At 45.5% G+C, this 18,404-nt stretch overlaps 1 protein-coding gene across 1 annotated transcript in view; it reads right to left on the bottom strand.

The window, feature by feature from the left end:
• The window catches only part of LOC117218722 (uncharacterized), a 37,187-nt gene that overhangs the window by 16,806 nt on the left and 1,977 nt on the right, over nt 1-18,404 (bottom strand). The gene's annotated exons all lie outside the window — the stretch shown is intronic.

Here is an 18,404-nt window from a genome sequence, read left to right on the forward strand (position 1 = left end):
ATTTCGTAATTGGAGACTGCAAGCGAGTTCGAGGGTTGCAGAGAGAGTTTGCCGAGCGGGAACCGAGAGGAACGCGAGGCGGAATCGAGACCCGCCGACCGATCGAAGATTTTCAAGCGCAGCGATCCGCAGAATTTCAGACGGCCTGAAATATTTCTGCGTCTCCGGGTCGAGATAACGTTCCCCGGTTTTCTCTACGGTCTCTCTATGATTTAGATAAACGGCACCGCTCGACTCGCGGTCGTTTCCTTATGAAACCTAAACTATCGACGTCGTTGGAATTTCGCTTTATACTCTCACCGCGAGGCGGGCTCGGATTCCGGTTGCGAGGAACGCGGCAACAAACAATGGGGAGGGCACTGGGCGTCGCAGAACATTTTAGGGCTATCGCCTAAGCGAATTCTTTCCGTTGAAAAAAGAACCGGGAACCTGGAAATAGAATCATTTCGTTCGCGTTGTTGCGTCGAAATTTGGAAAGTTGGTTACGTTAACGTTTATAAATTGCGGTTACAGCTTTAAAGAAGTTTACGAAGAGATTAGGCTGAAAATTTGTGTAGAATTTCTTTTCAGGTCAATTATATCTAGCCGAGGATGTGAATATTTCCAACAAGTAGAAGAGATACGGCATGGCCAGACGAGGATTCTTTTGCTTCCAACGAACATCTGCGATCTCGTACGTGATTCGTTATGCCTACACACGAATGTATGCGATCCGTGCATTAATTTCTATGTTCAAATGTGCAGGTTGTATATTTTTAGAACGGATGATATACATAAACGCGCATACACAGTGAAGCAGATGATATTTTCGCATTAAAAGGTAAATGAACTTTTTGTCCCCGTTGCGTTGCCTATTCCATTCGGGACGTCATGGATAATTAAGTTCGCCAGATTATCATCGGATTTCTATCGGCGAATTTTCTCTGTCCCGCCAGCTCCGTCGCTCGCTGTCGTTTGTTCTGAGACGGCCTGTACAAGGAAGACGGGAACGGGTCGAGCGAGATGCCGAGGATGATTCCGAGAAGTGTGTCGATCCACGAGCGTGGAACATAATAGGCCGATTAGGAAGACAATCGAGCGACGTCCAATCCCAAACGCTTTCCCGCCGCAGTCGCCTAGTTTCCAGCTCCCGGCGCACGTTAATCGGCTGAAATTCGCCAAATATTTCCACCGCGCGCCGGAAGAAGATTATGCCATTTATGGACGAAGGCAGATCGAGGGCCCGGCACAATGCTCGGCTGAGAATTTTTCTCACGGCTTCTCGCGCAACGCGTTTAGGCCCCATCTGGTAACAGTTAACGGCCATTTGTCTGCAAATTACGCGATAACGCCAGCTCGCCGGGGGACGCAGGGGGAGCAGGAAAGACGACGAGAAGGCGCGTGTGGAAGGAAACGGGAAAAGAAAGTGAGCGTGGATCGCTCGAATCCTCCGGAGGACTTCCTTCGCGGCCGTAATTATCGCGATTACCGCCGCAGAATTTAATGAACCGAACGCTGGACGCGCATGACATCACCGCTAAGAGATTTTCCCTTTTTTGGCACGGTTTGAATAATGCCTCCGTTCTGCATCAGTGGCGAACTGCAATGGCAGCGCCATTGTCTCCTGCTGGCTGCTGTCGGCACGATAAGTCGCCGGATGATGCCAGTTTTTCGGATGTTGCAGCGTTTCGGAACATTTCTGCCGTAAACGGCAAGTTTGAAGGTTTTAGAGACGAAGAGCTCAGACTCGGAGGAACCTCACTCACCGTCAAGATGGCGGCGATGACTTTCGACCTCCAAGCAGGAAGGAAAATATTATCGCAGTTTCTATATTTGCATGGCTTGTCGTTAGACTGCAGATCATCGCGGAAATATGCGTGTTTTTATTTTCTAAAAATTAGAAACGTGGCGAAGCTCTTGTTGAAGATCTTGCAGTAATGAGTAGACCACGCGGATCTTTACGCAAAATATAAACTGCCTGCATTGACTGTAAGGTACAGGAGCTTAGCAAACATTTATTTCTTTTTTAAACAAGCTTCATGAGATCAACGTAATACAATGGTATCTTTGAATTGTTTAAATGTTTTCACTGTCTTAAATTTCATTTTTGCCACAAGTGCATAAAAGCCGCAGTCTAATAATGAGTGTTGGTAGAATGAAAACCTTTCGAACGCGTAAAATCCGCAGTCGGGCTATTATTGTCGTTGAGCATTCGTCGAAGCGGAATCACGGTTGCGTCACGAACAAAAGCGAGCTGGGGAAGAGCGACACAAAGCGCGCTTCGAGGAAAGTCGCAGATTCTAAGCAGAGCCCGACTCTGGATCTATGCAACGATCGGCCCCGAAATCAGGAATAGATTTTCATGAATTTTCCTCTCGACCATCGGCTGGCCTGATTCTCTGCCGCTTCTTTCCGCGAGCCGTCTTTTCCTCTTCCGTCGGTCTGACGTTATCTCTCGCGACGTCCATCCCTCGAGCTCCGCCGGACCAGTTTCCAACGCGTCTCCCGACCGTTTTCTCATGAAATATTCAGAAGTGACGCGGCTCGAAATCATCGCCTCTCGTTCGATCATTCTTCTCCCTCCTTTCTCCGGATTCCGTCGATGACAAAGATTATTCGCATTCTCCGGCCGCGTTTCTCGTCCCAGAAAGAATCGGCGTTGCGCAAACATCCAATTTCAATCCGAGCTGTCGAGACGATTCGCGAGCTGCCGCCATTTTACGGAGTCCTCGCGAAAGTGAATTTTTAAAGCATTAAATAGACTATAAATATTTTGATACAGTAGTTGCATTTGAAAACGGCATTTCAAATATATTTAACTACGTAATGTACATACGTAACTGCTATTTAAAAAAAAAGTTTATTTGCCAAATTCTGTATTACACGAGAAGATAAAAATATTTATAGCTCATTCACTATTTCAAAAGCCGATTTTTCTCAGAATTTTATTTAACAGGTTCGGTATGATCGCTGGTTTCGACGATAATATTTTATCGAATGTCATGATGTCTCTTGTAAAACATGCAAAAGATGTTAAATGAATCTACGATCTAGAGGAAAGAATCTTGGACATGTATTGCGTTAAATCTTTACGTTATAAAATCGTGAAAAAATGGAGATAATAACGGACGTATAGACGGCCACAGTAACGGTACACAGTACTGAAATAACTGACGAGATTACGCGACTGACCAGGAACATATGCAAAAGTTGCAATAAAGTTGAATGGAAAAAATCGGCAGACATTTTCTACATGAAAACAAGTTGTAGTTAGTTTTATAGTAAACTGTGAATCAACCGTGGAGACAGTCACTGTGACTTGGAGGATGAATTCAGCGCGATCGATCGCGATCAGTCGTACAGCCGAGAGGCAGGATCTCGCCTGATCCATCACTCTGCCACTAATATCGAGCGGACGCATTAATTAAGGGACGCTTTCTAATACGTCGAATTGACGATCGCGGCGGGTCATCGATCTCGGCCGGCGTCGCTCGCGGGCGTTCCCCGCGACTGTTTTCTAGATCGTCGCCACTCGTTTTCTCATCTGCCGTGCGGTTTCACTCCTTTTGAACCGCAATCGCCAGCTCGAACCGAGGGACACTGCTCGCGCGCAAATTTCGTATCTCTAGCAGATCGGAATAGACCAAATGAACGCAGTGCAACAATCAATTTTTAAGACCGGCGCCATATCTCGGCAGGTACCGGCGACGTTTGTTGAGCGTCAGCATCCTTAGAAAGATCAATCATTTGTCTGTTTAATGCACCTAAGTTCGTACCAATCGAATTACGAATGACAAAGTTGTGACAGTCCTTCCTGACCAAATCTTTAATCGAAATTGTATCAAACTGAATAAAAGAACGGTTATTAAATTGAAAGCAAGACTTGGTAAAAGTGCATCAGAAATATTCCGGTTGATGCAGCAAGTGTACGGCTATTATTGTTTAAGTCGATCAAATGTTTTCGTGTGGTATAAACGATTTTTGGATGACAGTGAATCGCTAAAAGATGACTGTTGCCACCTCACAAGTCACTCGTTGTTCGTCAATGTTTGGCCAGAAATCAAGTCTACGTGCTCGATTATCCGCCATATTCTCTCGATTTGGCACCGTAAGTCTTCTCTTTATTTCCAAGATTGAAATTGAAGTTAAAAGGATGCTTTATCGAACACATTCCGACCATCCAAACAGCTTCAATACGGAAACTAGAGGCCAACACCACAAAATCGGCTGAACCATACATTTGAATCCCTTCCGAATCGGCGTAACAAGTGTATTGAAGCAAGAAGAGATTCTTTTGAATAAAACGACACGAGATTTTGTGTATTTTGTTTCCGTTTCATTGGTCAAGTCTTAAAAGTTAACGGTTGCGCTGTGCACAAACGATTCGGCGCCGGACAGATCCGGGATCCAAGCAATGCGTTTTTCGCGTCGGCTCGTTACGCGCGCGTCCGCGGCTCGCAGTGACATTTGCATCGGCGGTCGCGGCGTGCCCCGACAAAAGAAAACACGCGGGGAAAGAAACCGCTCGTGGAACGTCTCCGGGAAGGCCGGTTTATCCCCGCTGAAAGCGAAACCGCTCCATTATCGACTCATTTTGAAATCGAAACGAGCCGGGCCGATAACTTTCCTCGGCGTCCGTTCGCTCGCCGGTTTATTAGTTCGCAAAAAAGTAGTGCATATCGCGGCGCTGCGCGAGCGAGCGGGCAGGCATCCAGAGCGCACTTTCAAACGAATCGGCAAAAACGACTGCATAGTATCGCATAGGATGCAGCGTTCCAACGCGTGTCCGGAGACCGAGCTGCTTCGCTCCGCTCGGCTCCGCTTTCCGTCGCTTTGCTCTGCTTTGCCCCGATCCGCTTTGCCTCGCTTCACCCGCGAGAGGAGAGAGTTCCCCGACCCTCGTCAAGCGGTTTCGACAGGGTGGAAGCGAGGGCCGCGCGATAATGCGCGAAACAATGTCATTAGAACGTCGATGCCGAGAAAATCGTTGCACGGAGGTTGCCACGTGCAACGGCCAACCGGTTCTCGAGCGGCATGCATCGCTGCGGTCCAACCCGAGTTTCGCAAACTCGGACGTCCGCCAGCGGGCATTTTCCAGGCTCCGGCGAGAAACCGGATAAAATGATCGTGGCCTGCTCGATCGCCGTGTCTAACGGCGGAGCGTACCGTTTGATGTCTTTGTTTCGACCCGCCCGCCAGGTCCTCCCGCCAAGCCTTTCTCTTCGGGATTGTTATTCGGCTTCGTAGAACCGATGCCACCATTTTCCGATCCACCGTCCGACAGCTAAACGATCTTTTTCCACGCGCGCGTTTCTTGCCGCGCCACAGTCTTCACATTTTAAAAAACTGTTCAATAATCGCGGTTAGGTAATGCCTACGGATTTTCTTTATGCGCTTGTGCGCCGGTTCACGAAACGCAAGAAAATGAGCGTATTGATAAGAATAAGCCGCGTTGTTGTTCTGTGCTTGCCGCAAGAAATTCCATCGCCGGTGCAAGATACGTTCTTCTTCTACAATATTTTTCTGGAACAAGTTACGTAAAGATCTGCAGTTTGGTACTAAACCGATTAACCAACGCTAAACTTATCACAGCGATCGATATGACCGGTCTAACATTTTGTTTCATTTTCGGATCGTTGAAATCACGAAGACTGTTTCTTAAGAGGCCGTTGAATAAATTCCTTCGTTCGAGCATAAATTGTAATAAAACGCGGCGAACGGTCTAAATTAATTGAACCTTATCGGCCTTATAAAGCAGCGCGCGTTAGCCACTTTATACAGAACTGGGTAGATTTTGCGTTAAGCATGAAAAACGGCTGGAGTGGATCGCCAGATAAAAATGACAAGAGAGAAGTCATTTAGATGTTGTATTGCGATAAGGGCACTGAATGAATCATTTCCCACGGAGGCGTCCATGAACACGCTAAATTTCAATAATCGTAAAACACAAGGGTACGAGCCCAGTGATTAAGATCGAAGCCGACAGAATGACTGTCAACAATCATGTTTCCGATAAACAAGTGAATGATTCCAGCAATTCCATTCACTGTTCAGATGATAAAATACTTCTTACCGGAGGTGGCACGAGTGCAACAAGAAAAACTGCATAAACATGAAGGAGTGCGCGCAGGAAAAACACTAAATACAGTGCAGAAATTGCGGCGACGTTTCGCGGAAGCCGTTCGTCGAGCGTCGATACCGTTCGAGAAGGGGAATCGAGCCGATCTCGCGACCGGAAGCCGTGCATCATGCGATCGCTCCACGGTGGGCGAAGAAATAAAGGACGAAATAAAGCCGCGACGTTCCAGGAAGCTACAGGACGCCCTAATGGCCGGTCGATCCGGTCCGAAATTGCCGGCGAGAAGGCTGAACACGCGGGCGGGGTTCCCTGCGTCCTTCCAAGGCCATCGGTAGCCGATCATTTGCGGAACAAGCGTAAATGAAAGGATCCCGGCGACGGTTCACGGAATCGGAGGAAACTTCGGCCTCGTTTTTGCCGGCCACGGATCGCTCTAATCATATTTCGCTGCGCTCTCGTCTTGTTCCGCCGTTCTCGTCGCGAGCGAACGACACGGTCCCGAGGCGAATCGATCCTCGATCCCGTCGAGCTTACGCAACGACGATTCGCCGTCGAAATTTTACTGTCAAATCGCTTCGCTGGCAACCCGGTTCCTCGCCGGGGGATACGGCGTCGATCGGCGATCCGTGATCCGACTCTTCGATGGAACGAAAGATTCTCCCGCGGGAAGAAAGATTCTTCGGAGATCGAAAGAGCTATGGATGCTGTTTGCAACATAAAGCCTTTCTTAATCTTCGGACGGCGGATACTTTTCAGTATTTACGTGAATTTTCATCTGTATATAATTAAAACCTCTTTGTTGAGACCAATGTTAATCCTTTCATTAGTTACAACATTTAGATGAAATGTTTGCAACTCTGGGTCCAAATGGACCCGGCGCTCGCCATCCGAGAATTAATAAACGTTGTTATACTATAAGTAACGGCGAGAACAGACGAAGGAGCGTTCTTAAAAGGTAGAAGTTTTTCTTCTGATGAAACTGTAATTGAGATCGAGCAAGTCAATTTTTCCGCAGCTCCCTTCGACTTTATTCTTCGTTCGCCGACGTAGAATTTGAAAAAAGGTTGCCGTTCTACAGCCTCCAGATTTATTATAACTCATGAAACGTGTTTATGATCCTCAATTTCCACATAGGTTCGATGGAAATGCATCTCGCAAGGTCCACACTGTTACGCCGTTGGAAAATGTCAACGGTATAGTTTGCGTTTTATAAATGGCGAGGCATTCTCTGCACGGAGCAGGGAATGAAATCTTTATTCGAAAATCATTAGGCATCGGAATCTGACGAACCAGCTGGCACTCGCAACCTTCGACGCGGCAAGCGTCTCGATCGGGTAAGCCGCGAATCACGCGGCGCAGGTGCATAGCCAGCCGGGAACGGTTTGGCGCGTTTAAATGGAAATCGAACGCGACGGAGGAATTACGGCGTTCGATCTGTCCCCATCCGGAAAACGCTCTCCCGGAGTCATCTCCGGCAAACTTGGCCGCGCATGATTAATCGGACGGCCCAAGTTCGGAGACACCGGCTAACGCTCGGCCGGGAACAATAACGGGGAACAAAGAGCGTGGTCCGCTCCGGACGGCGGACTCCCTCGCGCATTAAATTACCCCGTGTCGAAACGGCTATCGTGTAACATTATCTCGGCCCCTGGAACCTGCGAACCTCCTGCTTGGTCTGGTTTCGATCGGCGAACCGATCGCCGCGGCGTAATTCTTCCGGTGGCTCGTTAAGCTCGCGTTAAAATCGGTCTCGACCGGCCGCACTACGCAACATTAATATACATAGACGCGGTACAACGATTCAGGATACCGTCGGACACGCCTCGTAATTAATCGTACATCGTCGATTGCTGTCCGAGCGTTTTCGAGAGGCTGCTCGAAAGCGGATTTCGATGGTTCGCGTACCCGATTTCTCGACATTCTGAATCCGATTACGTATCGATTCGTGCGAACGAAGATTATTAGCGGAGGTCCCGCGTGGAGGTGGCTCTCGAGGCCTAGATTGCCCGTGTTTAGATTCTTTCGAATCTCCGCGTATTAATCTTGCCGCATACACCTGCGGACCTACTTCGTAATGATCGAAGTCGATCTTCACGTTGAACCAAGTACAAATAGTTGTAGAACGTTTCCGTCGACGAATAGCAACATTGCTACAGATTTCTACCGTCTCTTTAAGATCCTTGAGCAAAATATATGTTTTCCACTTCCTGCCAATCGATCGATGTTGTACGATTCTTTCGATCTTCCTGCTGCTTCTAATTACGCCGATACCTTTCCGCTATGGAAAGGTCCAATTACGCTCGTCGCTAATAACAAGGATGAACGCGCATTAGCATTTCCACTCGAAATGAAGATGACCAGCACGCGGATAATCCTGCGTGTTCTCTTGACGGAAAGTTGAAGGTCCGATCGGAGATAAAGAGGGTCTCGGAAATGTGTAAATTGTCAGCGGTCGCGGCGCGATTTAAGCGTTTTTAAAACGGTGAACCGCGTCCGGCTCGTTCCCGAAGTGCCCGAGGTGCACAAGGTGCGGCGGCACAGCATCCCGAGCAGACAAAATGTCTCTCCGCAGCGGGATTACGTTTTAATCTTCGGCGACGACGCTCGCAGAAAAAAAAGAGGGAGAGAGAGAGAGAGAGAGAGAAAAGGGCAGTCAATTTATAAGCCGGCCGAGCGTTTTTTCGAGCGGCTCGCGATTCGTCGAGAGATCGTTTCTGCCGGGTGCCGTGCCAGCTGAGCACTGACATTTTTACGAGCGCGCTGGAATCGCGCGACGTTAGCACGGCAGTGTAATTTTTGTCGCGTCGGTTGATTTACAACTGCCGCGCCAGCAGAAACGAAGAGAGAGAGAGGGAGAGAAGGAGGCGAAAAAGACCTGCAACAAAATAGCGCGGGATCTCGTCACCCGTGTTCTCGTGTCACGAGATCCCTCGAAATCGGTGTAATCCGGCGAAGCGGTCGTGATCGGGCCGAGGAAACGAGCGAACGATAAGTGTATCGTTCGATCGGGACACGCCAAGCCGTCCTTGGTCGATCGGGGAACAATTCCGACGCCGAGACCACTTTGGCGGCTTAAATTTGAGGCCACGGTTTACATTCGTGACGTAAGGACGTTAATCGAGGCGACGGTAACGCGAATCGCTGACACGAACACGCCGAGCCGATGCTTATTTGCTCCCCCGGCGCGGCGATCGCGATCCGTGGAAACACCAAAAAAACAACGATTTGGGTCAGTGCTTCGCGAAGTGCGCAATAGCGGCAGTTCCTTCCAAAGAAGGGAACGCGACGGTGTAACGTAGAATACCAATTGCAGTACTTTGGTAAAAAGTATTTCATACCAGACACCCGATTTTCGAAAAATTCTTGATATTCGAACTGCCGTCGTTTCGCCAGAAAAAATCATACGGCGATGAAACCGGACTCATTCCAAAGCTTGGAGCCTCCACTTTCGCAAATTTCTGTTGATTTTCTTGGATGATATTTCTGCCAGACATAACAGGCGGCAAACCGAAGACATGATTTTCCGAAAAAACGGGACAAATTCGAACGTTTGCAAAATCGTTGAAGATTTTTTTCTTGACTGTAATCACAATGGAATTGTAGGTTGAACTTTCCTATTCGAAATGACTCCTCGGAATTTAAGATACGATTATATTCCGTTGATTTATACAGCGAAAATGTAGAGCCCCGATCTAGACGTTAACACTAAACTTGCCGAGCTTTAAAAGCGACTAATGTGCGTTGCTCTGTAGGAACGATAAGACCGAGTTTATTTAGATTTTCTACTATTTTTATTAGAATGAATACTTCGACTAACACATTCGGTACCAGCGTGAGACGACCACGATTTCGCATTTCACGTAAAGAACAACGAATGAATTTTGTGAATATAAATGATATTTAGAGAATTTATAGCTTCTCTTTGGCAATATTTTTCTCACATTTTACAAGATGATACGATGTATTTAATACGATAAATACGATAAATACGATAAATATAATCATGTACGCTGGTAGCGAACTTGTTAAGAAATTTATTCAACCATTTGCTACAAAGGAGCATTTATAATTTCATGAATTTAAAGTTTAAAAATGTGAAAGCGGATATTTTCACCGGCTCGGCAGGTTTAGTGTTAAATAATACTATAATAATGTTATTCCCTGAGAGTTTGTGGGACCACTTTAGCCTGGCTGGATTGACTACAATTTAAACCGTGGCCACGCATCGATGCCGATTAAACAGCAAGAGATCAAGAAGCCCGAGAGTATTCCGAGAAGCGCACAGAGGGACGGAGAGATGAGTCTCAGCGAGACACCTCGAAACGGTCCCGGAACTGGCGTCCGGTTCGTCCTCAGGAGCGGTTTCGAATTTTTGTTGGTGCGTGTGTCGCGCGTGGGCGGTTCGCCGGTTGTCTACGATAGAGGTGGGGTCCCGGCGACGGCAATGAGCTCAACAATGGCATTGCGATACTGCTCGAATTTAATTTGAAAGCAGCCGTGGCCCATTGTACACGCGGTACACGCGGACGTATAAATAGACGTGGTCGGTGCGCGCGCGTGCCCACGCAACCAGCCTTTATGCCTTATGCCACCGAGGATGAGGATCCGCGCGCGCGTCTCGTCTCGCCTCGCCTCGCCTCGGCGCGTCGCCTCGCGTCGCGTCGCGTCGAGAGCCGGGTCGAATTTGCATTTACAACCGCGGACGCGTCTCCCGGAAAAAAGAACGTATAAATTCTCGTTAAACGCGATTCTACGCGAGCCACGCTCGCTTCCTTGGCCGGCCGATCCGGCCCGCGATATCCTCGAATCGCTTCCATATTGCCAGCGATCGCGAAATCAAACGCTATCGACGCGCGATTACGGCCACGCCGATCGGGATATTGATCGGACATCGACGTCCACCGGAAGAGATCCCATTTTGCGTATACGGGCACGGTATCTGACCTCTCTGCCGGACGATGGCGACGCGATCTGCATTTACCGTCGTTTCAGACGTTAGTGGCTGCAATGATCTGGAGGGTTGGGTGCAATATCTGCTCCGCTTTGTCTCTCGCAACACTCGTCCTAGCTCTAGACGATTCTTAACATAATATCTGCAGATCACAGATGTAGCTTTACTCACGTCTATTGCTGTTAAAAAGACATTTAATATTTGAGCCGTGTTTATTTTGAAAGTGGCATAAGTCACTTTGTTTTTAAGTCGATACATTTAAGAGTTTGCGTTTTAACACGTTTAAAAATATGGATGCTAACTTTCGAGAAGATTTACTTGTATTTGTTATCTCAGGATACTGATATTTTTCTCAGTATAAATAATTTCGTATAAACACTAAAAAATCGCCACTTTTCTTTACGGTAAAGTGACCTATGCCACTTTCAAAATAAACGGCTCAATTGCAGAATTGAAAATAAGATTTTGATAACAAGCGTTTAACGAGGATTTTGTGGATTTTACAGAAGTTTTTTTCAAAAAGTAATATCTCTCCCGCGCATAGTGTGTCAAACAAATGAATAGATTGCTAGAAATGGTGATGCTTGAACCAGAATGCTTCACAGCCAATAGTTCCTAATGCATAAATCGCATATTCATGCGAAGGCATCTCATCAGCACATTGACAGATCAGTTTCCAGATCACAGAACATTACGAATATTCTAGCTTACATCAACAATGTTTTAACGATGTCCGAAGAACCACTCGTTGTAGACACAGAATAACAACATTATTCGGTCTCGTTAATGTGCACGTGTTCTCATCTTTTATAGATTTGCGTGCATCATAAACGCGTAAAGATCTCCAGCTAATGTCTATGCAAATCCCAATTTTTATAGACAGCTGTAAAAGATTGAAATTGAACGGAATATTACTTCTTGTGCAGCAACAAGATCTACCGAAGATTCTAGATCTACCCGATCATCGAGACTTTGCGCAGCTGTCGTAGCATCGCGATTCATAATTTCGAATCTCCTCTGTCCTTAACAATGTGACGTAGAAAAGCATTTCTATCCACATAGCTCGTCTTAGAACTTTGCGACGGAGAAGCTCAATGCCAACTTAAAAGAAACGGATGACGTTCATAGTTGGTGACTCGAAAGTGAAATAAATGTCGATGCAACGAACTGCAGTCGAGTCTCCATCTCGCCGATGGCCGAGCGGCTATAAATACCTGCATTAATCTATAAAAGGCATTGACTGGCGGTCTCCGCAGCCGTCTCCGAGAACCCCGGCTAAATTGGGATGCGATTTATCGTGTAAACTCTACCGAGAATCCGTCGTTTCTGAATCTTTTGTTCACCGGCGTAGGTGTCGCGACGGCTTCCGATCTGCCGGCTAATAACGTAACGCGACGACGAAGCGAGGCACTTCAAAGGGGCCGTCCGTGGACGCGGCTGTCGTTCGGGAACCGTTTTATTGCCGTTTGCGCCAGTCCAGGGAGGAGAGGACATTGTTCGAACCTCTGGGAGTCTCTCATGATTGTCGTTCGCCTTTCCATTCGCGTAACGACGCGGCCGTATTCAAATCACGCCGGCACGGCACACGTTTACGCATCGGCACCGTCGTTGGGCAAGCGGGGAAAAAAAGGGGAACCGATCTGTTGCCGTTCACGCAACTCTGCTCCACTTCGCACTTCGCCCGCCAGAAATCCCCTTTGACGCCTCGACCACCGTTCTGTCGGTCAGAAAAGCTACGCGCGCGCTTTCAAATAGAGGAGATCTTTTTAACACTCGATAAATCTTTTAAGAGGAGATCTTTTTAACACCAGATGGGAAAGTTAGAATGCAGGAGCTTTTTATCTTTTGTTGTCATTTCAAGTAATAGCAAAATTTGAAAAAAATGCATTATAGACATTGTCTAGTAGACTAGTCACACTGCTATTTAGAAAAATTCTAGTCCTTTAGTCAGTTTTAAAAAAGATACTGCATTTTGAAGAGTGTCCACTCAATTCTGTCCGGTACTGTATCTTGACGTCCTTCCAGCGGATTAGGCGATATACCTGATACAGTTATACGAGTATAATAAGTATATATTTTTATATAAAAAAAAGCTCATTTTTATTTTTACGTAATTAAACGGCGCATGTTATTTTGTTGCAAATTTATAAATCAGACAATCATTTCGATACGGAGGGTGTATAAACTACAAAAATAAAAATTTCGTCTAGGATGACGTTTCACTGGTTTCCTAAAATATTTAAGATAATATCAATATGAAAAGTATATTTACATTTTTAATAAAAATCAATATAATCTTATCATGTTTGGTCTCATTTTAATCAGAAAAAGCTCACGATTGCATTGGAAAAAGTCCCGTTAAAAAATAGTGAAAAATAAAGAAGCCTGGCACGTAGATGTGCATCGACCCTTAAGGTCGTCTTTCTTGGTATGCTAGTTTCTTTATTGACCTAATGGAACGTGTGAAAAGTTCAGTTGATTGGTTCAAGCAACTGGAATTTCTTAAAGAGAAGCGGTATTTTTTTCTATTGGCTATAATTCATATATAGAGCTCTAGAACTGCTTTTTGTAGATTTCCATCAAATAAGTACGCGATAGAGTGGATTCACGCGGAAACGAACGACAGGCATTGAAAGTTGCAAGAATATTTCGATCGTTAGAACTTCAATTTTCGCCGCATTCGGCCGTTTCTAACTCGCGGCAAATTTCGTCCAAAAGACGAACGTGATGCCAGCGAGAGAAAAAAGAACGCTATCGAAGGAAAGCAAGGTATCATGGATCGAGGATGAAGACACGGAAGATTGTCATGGTTTCGTCGGGATAATTGTAGGTGCCGCATAAATCTCGGCAAGTCGGCTTAACGATAATCTCGGCGGCTTATCGTTTTCACGAAAATTTAACCACCAATACTTGACTACATTTATCATTTTATTTAGCAGTATGTTCTAATTACTTTTTAGGATCGATACGCATCTACCTGCCAGGGCTCGGGCCATGCTCGAAGGCCCAATCGTTCTTATATTTGGTTTAAATTGGAGTGGAGGCAGGCCCGGCCCGGGCTGGCCGTAATCAAAACAAGCAAGACGGAACTGCGGAACCGTAACAATGCGGACAGGGTCCGTAATCTTTCATTCTAGCGTTGCAGCTAATGAACCTAGGTAAGCTATGAAGGCTGGATGGTGACTCAATTTCTCGCAATTATCCGTGGGTCATACCTCAATAAAATATTAAATTCTAAAGGAAAGATTTTTCGGAGTACCTGTATACTACGGATAGATTTATATTGTTTGACAAACAGATGAGGTTAAAAGGGAATTTTCTGACCCTTTACGGTTTTGAACGCGGAACATAATTGCTCATTTAAAAAATACATTTTCAATTGTGCAAAGAATCATAAATTTTAATGTAAGATTCATTTACACAAAGACTAAAATGGAAAATCATAAAATTGAGTAGACATTCTACAAAGCACCTCTTTTTAAACTTGGACTAAACGACTAGAATTTTTTTTTTAACGATGGTGGGTTTTTAAATGATCGATTTTTAATTGTTTACAGCTTATTTCAAGTTCAATCGATTTCGATGACATTTTCAGTGCGGATATAAGATCTACAAAACGCATTTATTGACTCAGATAATTGTTGTTATTTCAAGTAATAGCAAAATTTAAAACAAGCATTATAGTCATTGTCTTGTAGACTAGTCCTACTGTTGTTTAGAAAAATTTTAGTCCTTTAGTCAGTTTTAAAAAAAGATACTGCATTTTGAAGAGTGTCCACTCAATTTTGTCCGGTTATTTTTATATTAAAAAGATCGTTTTTATGTTTATATAATTAAACGGCGCATGTTATTTTGTTGCAAATTTATAAATCAGACAATCATTTCAATACGGAGGGTGTGTAAACTACAAAAATAAAAATTTCGTCTAGGATGACGTTTCACTGGTTTCCCAAAATATTTAAGTTAATATCAATATGAAAAATATATTTATATTTTTAATAAAAATCAATATAATCTTATCGTGTTTGGTCTCATTTTAATCAGAAAAAGCTCACGATTGCATTGGAAAAGGTCCCGTTAAAAAATAGTGAAAAATAAAGGAGTTACACATTGCGTTATTCTCTATTTTTCATTTGTCTTGCACTATGCTCGCACGTCTAATGTGAACACTCTCAATCGAGCTCGCGTAGATGTGCATCGACCCTTAAAGTCTTTCTTGGTATGCTAGTTTCTTTATTGACCTAATGAAACGTGTGAAAAGTTGAGTTGATTGATTCAAGCAACTGGAATTTCTTAAAGAGAAACGATATTTTTTTGGCTATAATTCATACATAGAACTCTAGAACTGCTTTTTGTAGATTTCCATCAATTACGTACGCGATAGAGTGGATTCACGCGGAAACGAGCGACAGGCATTGAAAGTTGCAAGAATATTTCGATCGTTAGAACTTTAATTTTCGTCGCATTCGGCCGTTTTTAACAGGCGGCAAATTTCGTCCAAAAGACGAACGAAATGCCAGCGAGAGAAGAAAGAACGCTGTCGAAGGAAAGCAAGGTATCGCGGATCGAGGATGAAAACGCGGAAGATTCTCATGGTTTCGCGGGGATATTCGTGGGTGCCGCATAAATCTCGGCAAGTCGGTCGTCCGTCCGCTCTTAACGATCCAATGATTAAATGCCACGAATTCCCCGAACCGAGATACATTATTCATAGTGAAGCAGGCCGGTTCGATAGTGCACGCAGCCAGGCGGTTACGGGTTTCCGAGGGTGCAGCCACGTTAACAGTTAATTGATAACAGGTAAGCGAAGCGGCACGGCACTGCGCGGTAAGGCCGGGGCGCCTCGATTTTTGTTGTTGGGGCCACGCCGATCGAAATAGACCGACAACACCGTTAACGGTCGCGCGAAACCAACGCGATCCGCGTTCCCCGGCCATTATTTTCTTCGTTTTCGAACGGCGAATCGATCTGTCCCACCCGAGCTGCGGATTTCGTGCGTCTACGTATTCTCGAATTAAATCACTGGATATATTACGTTCCGTGATCTAACGGCTATTTTGCCCGTTCAATAAATAATAACAATTAGGCTGCGGGTTTTATGCATTTATGAGAAAAATGAGTAGGCGAAACGCAAAACAGTGATACGATTAGGAGAACTTAACAATCTGATCATGTTATTTATAAGTGAATCGAGTTATTCGAGATGGGAGTAAACGTTTATGCTGTTCCTGTTTCTTGCAACCGATGCACAACATTTTCATTTTGCATGAAGATCCACTTTTAGAAGTCGGTATAGAAAAATGTTCCGAAATGTTCAAGCAGATTTCCATCATCGTCAGGGTGTCAAGAAGACTGTGGATTTTATGCGCGATGACAAAATCGACTAAGTGAAGTAGCAAACTAATGAAGACGTTGGAAAAATTTAAATATTCTCTTACGTTCTTCTTCGTTAATTGAAATTGTTCACAGAAGAAATACATTTTCATTTAATTTCTGTTTCTTATGATTGTCTGGGGACTTCGATTTTATTTTCTGTTTTGCATAATTGCTCAGATAATGTTCAACGTTCTTTTCAGAATCATACGTACGACTACGATCGAAGAAATGATGATTAATCAAGAAGATTCGCGCTATTTTAAGCAACAGAGGCAAGTGATCTAACACCGACATATTAAGGAAAATCCTCTCTTCCTGCCTAAACATCTTGCTGAACCATACCTAATTTTGCCTATGACAGAAACGAACATCGAAAGACGAAAGAGGACTTTGAAAATGGAGCAAACGAGAAACTCCCAGAGGAAGCATTCCAGCATTCCGTAGGATCACGAATGACGAACGGCTCCTGGCGGAGGTCCCGGTGGAAAGTTCAGTGAAAATAGCTGAACGATAAAAACGCGTCGCCTACAAATAGCGGGAAAGGTTTTCGCGTGTCTGGCATAATCGATCACCTCTCGCCGGGGTTATCTCTCGTTCGCCGGGACCCTCGAATGGGCGCAGTCCCTCGGCCTGGAGGCGCGTAAATTTATGAACGAGGAAATACGCCGGGAAGCGTGCGCTCGCGCGAGCCAGGCGAGCCAGGCGAGCTCGGGAACATAGCTTTCGCATGTGTCTCGTTGGCTGACCGGCAGAACGAACTGTTCGGTGATATAAGGACGAGGCGTGGGCGGCCGCGCGCTTAACTTTTCAGCTCGGGATTCAGCTCGGAATCGCGCGGAGAGCTCCGCGACTTCGGAACTGGTTCCGAGCGAATTAGACGGGGGCTGGAGCGGCGTGGCCGCGAGCGAGTGAAACTTGTCGCTCGCCGCTCGTGCGTTACGGGAAACGATCCGTAGATCCATTCGTCATCCTCGCGTTTTTTTTTTCCTTCTACTCGATCCTCGGTATCGAGCGATTTCTTCGATGCAGGGCGATTTAGAAATCGAACTACGGGCTCCTTTTTATTCAGATTCTGCGGTTCGATTCGATCGTCGAAGGATCACGGAATCCGTTGTTCTGGGTGTAAAAGGATGCCGGAGGAAACGGAGGGGCACTAGCAGAAATGCGGATCGGGGCGATTTTTTCGGAGCTGAGAGATTTAGAAATCGAATTCTGATCTTCTTTTTAATTTCGTTGTTCTAGATCGAACGCTGTTCCGATTTGACGGAGAAAAAGCGGAGCGTTCGCGCGAATGCGATTTATTCGGTGTTAGTCGATTCAGGAATCGTTTCTTTCACATAAATATTTTGGCGTGATCATTTTATAAATACCGGTAAAAGTCGATTAAGCCCTTAAACCTTTGGAGATTTTTACAGATTTTTAGTATTTTCCGTGTTTCACGTGTTAACGAGATCTATCGATAATCTAGCCGGTGTAATAATTTTTCCGACGGCGTCGTTTCTTCGCGGAACAAAGCGATAACTCATGGAAACGTATCGCAATAATCTGAGTCTGTGTAATAAATTCTAGAATTGGACGATAAACGTTAATACACGTAATTGTTATTTCCGGAAGATCAATCGATACTCCAACTAGTAATGGATCTAAGAGTCGAAAAGAAACTGCGAGGAGTCTTCGGGAGTTCAAACAGCGATTGATTCGAAGTAATTTAATAAAGAAACCGATCTCTGTCGTTTCTGTAATCGCAGGGTACCAGTTCGAACGTCTACGATCAATCGAAGCGATCCACGATCGAATCTAACTGAGCGTTTGCCGGCGAGAGGTCGAAAAGAAGCGGGAGATCCGCAGGAGTACGACCAGCGATTTCTTCGACGGTAGCCGGACGGAACGTCTCAATCAATTTCAGGTTCCCGCGCTTTCTTCGTGGCCGACCGGCCGATTCCTCCAGCTTGGACTCGGCTCGGCTCGGCTCTCGGCTTCATAAATATTCAGAGGCGCCGGCCGAGGTTCGCGTCGCGC

The sequence above is a fragment of the Megalopta genalis genome, chromosome 1 (genome assembly GCF_051020955.1).
Source record: "Megalopta genalis isolate 19385.01 chromosome 1, iyMegGena1_principal, whole genome shotgun sequence".
NCBI classification, from domain to species: Eukaryota; Metazoa; Arthropoda; class Insecta; order Hymenoptera; family Halictidae; genus Megalopta; species Megalopta genalis.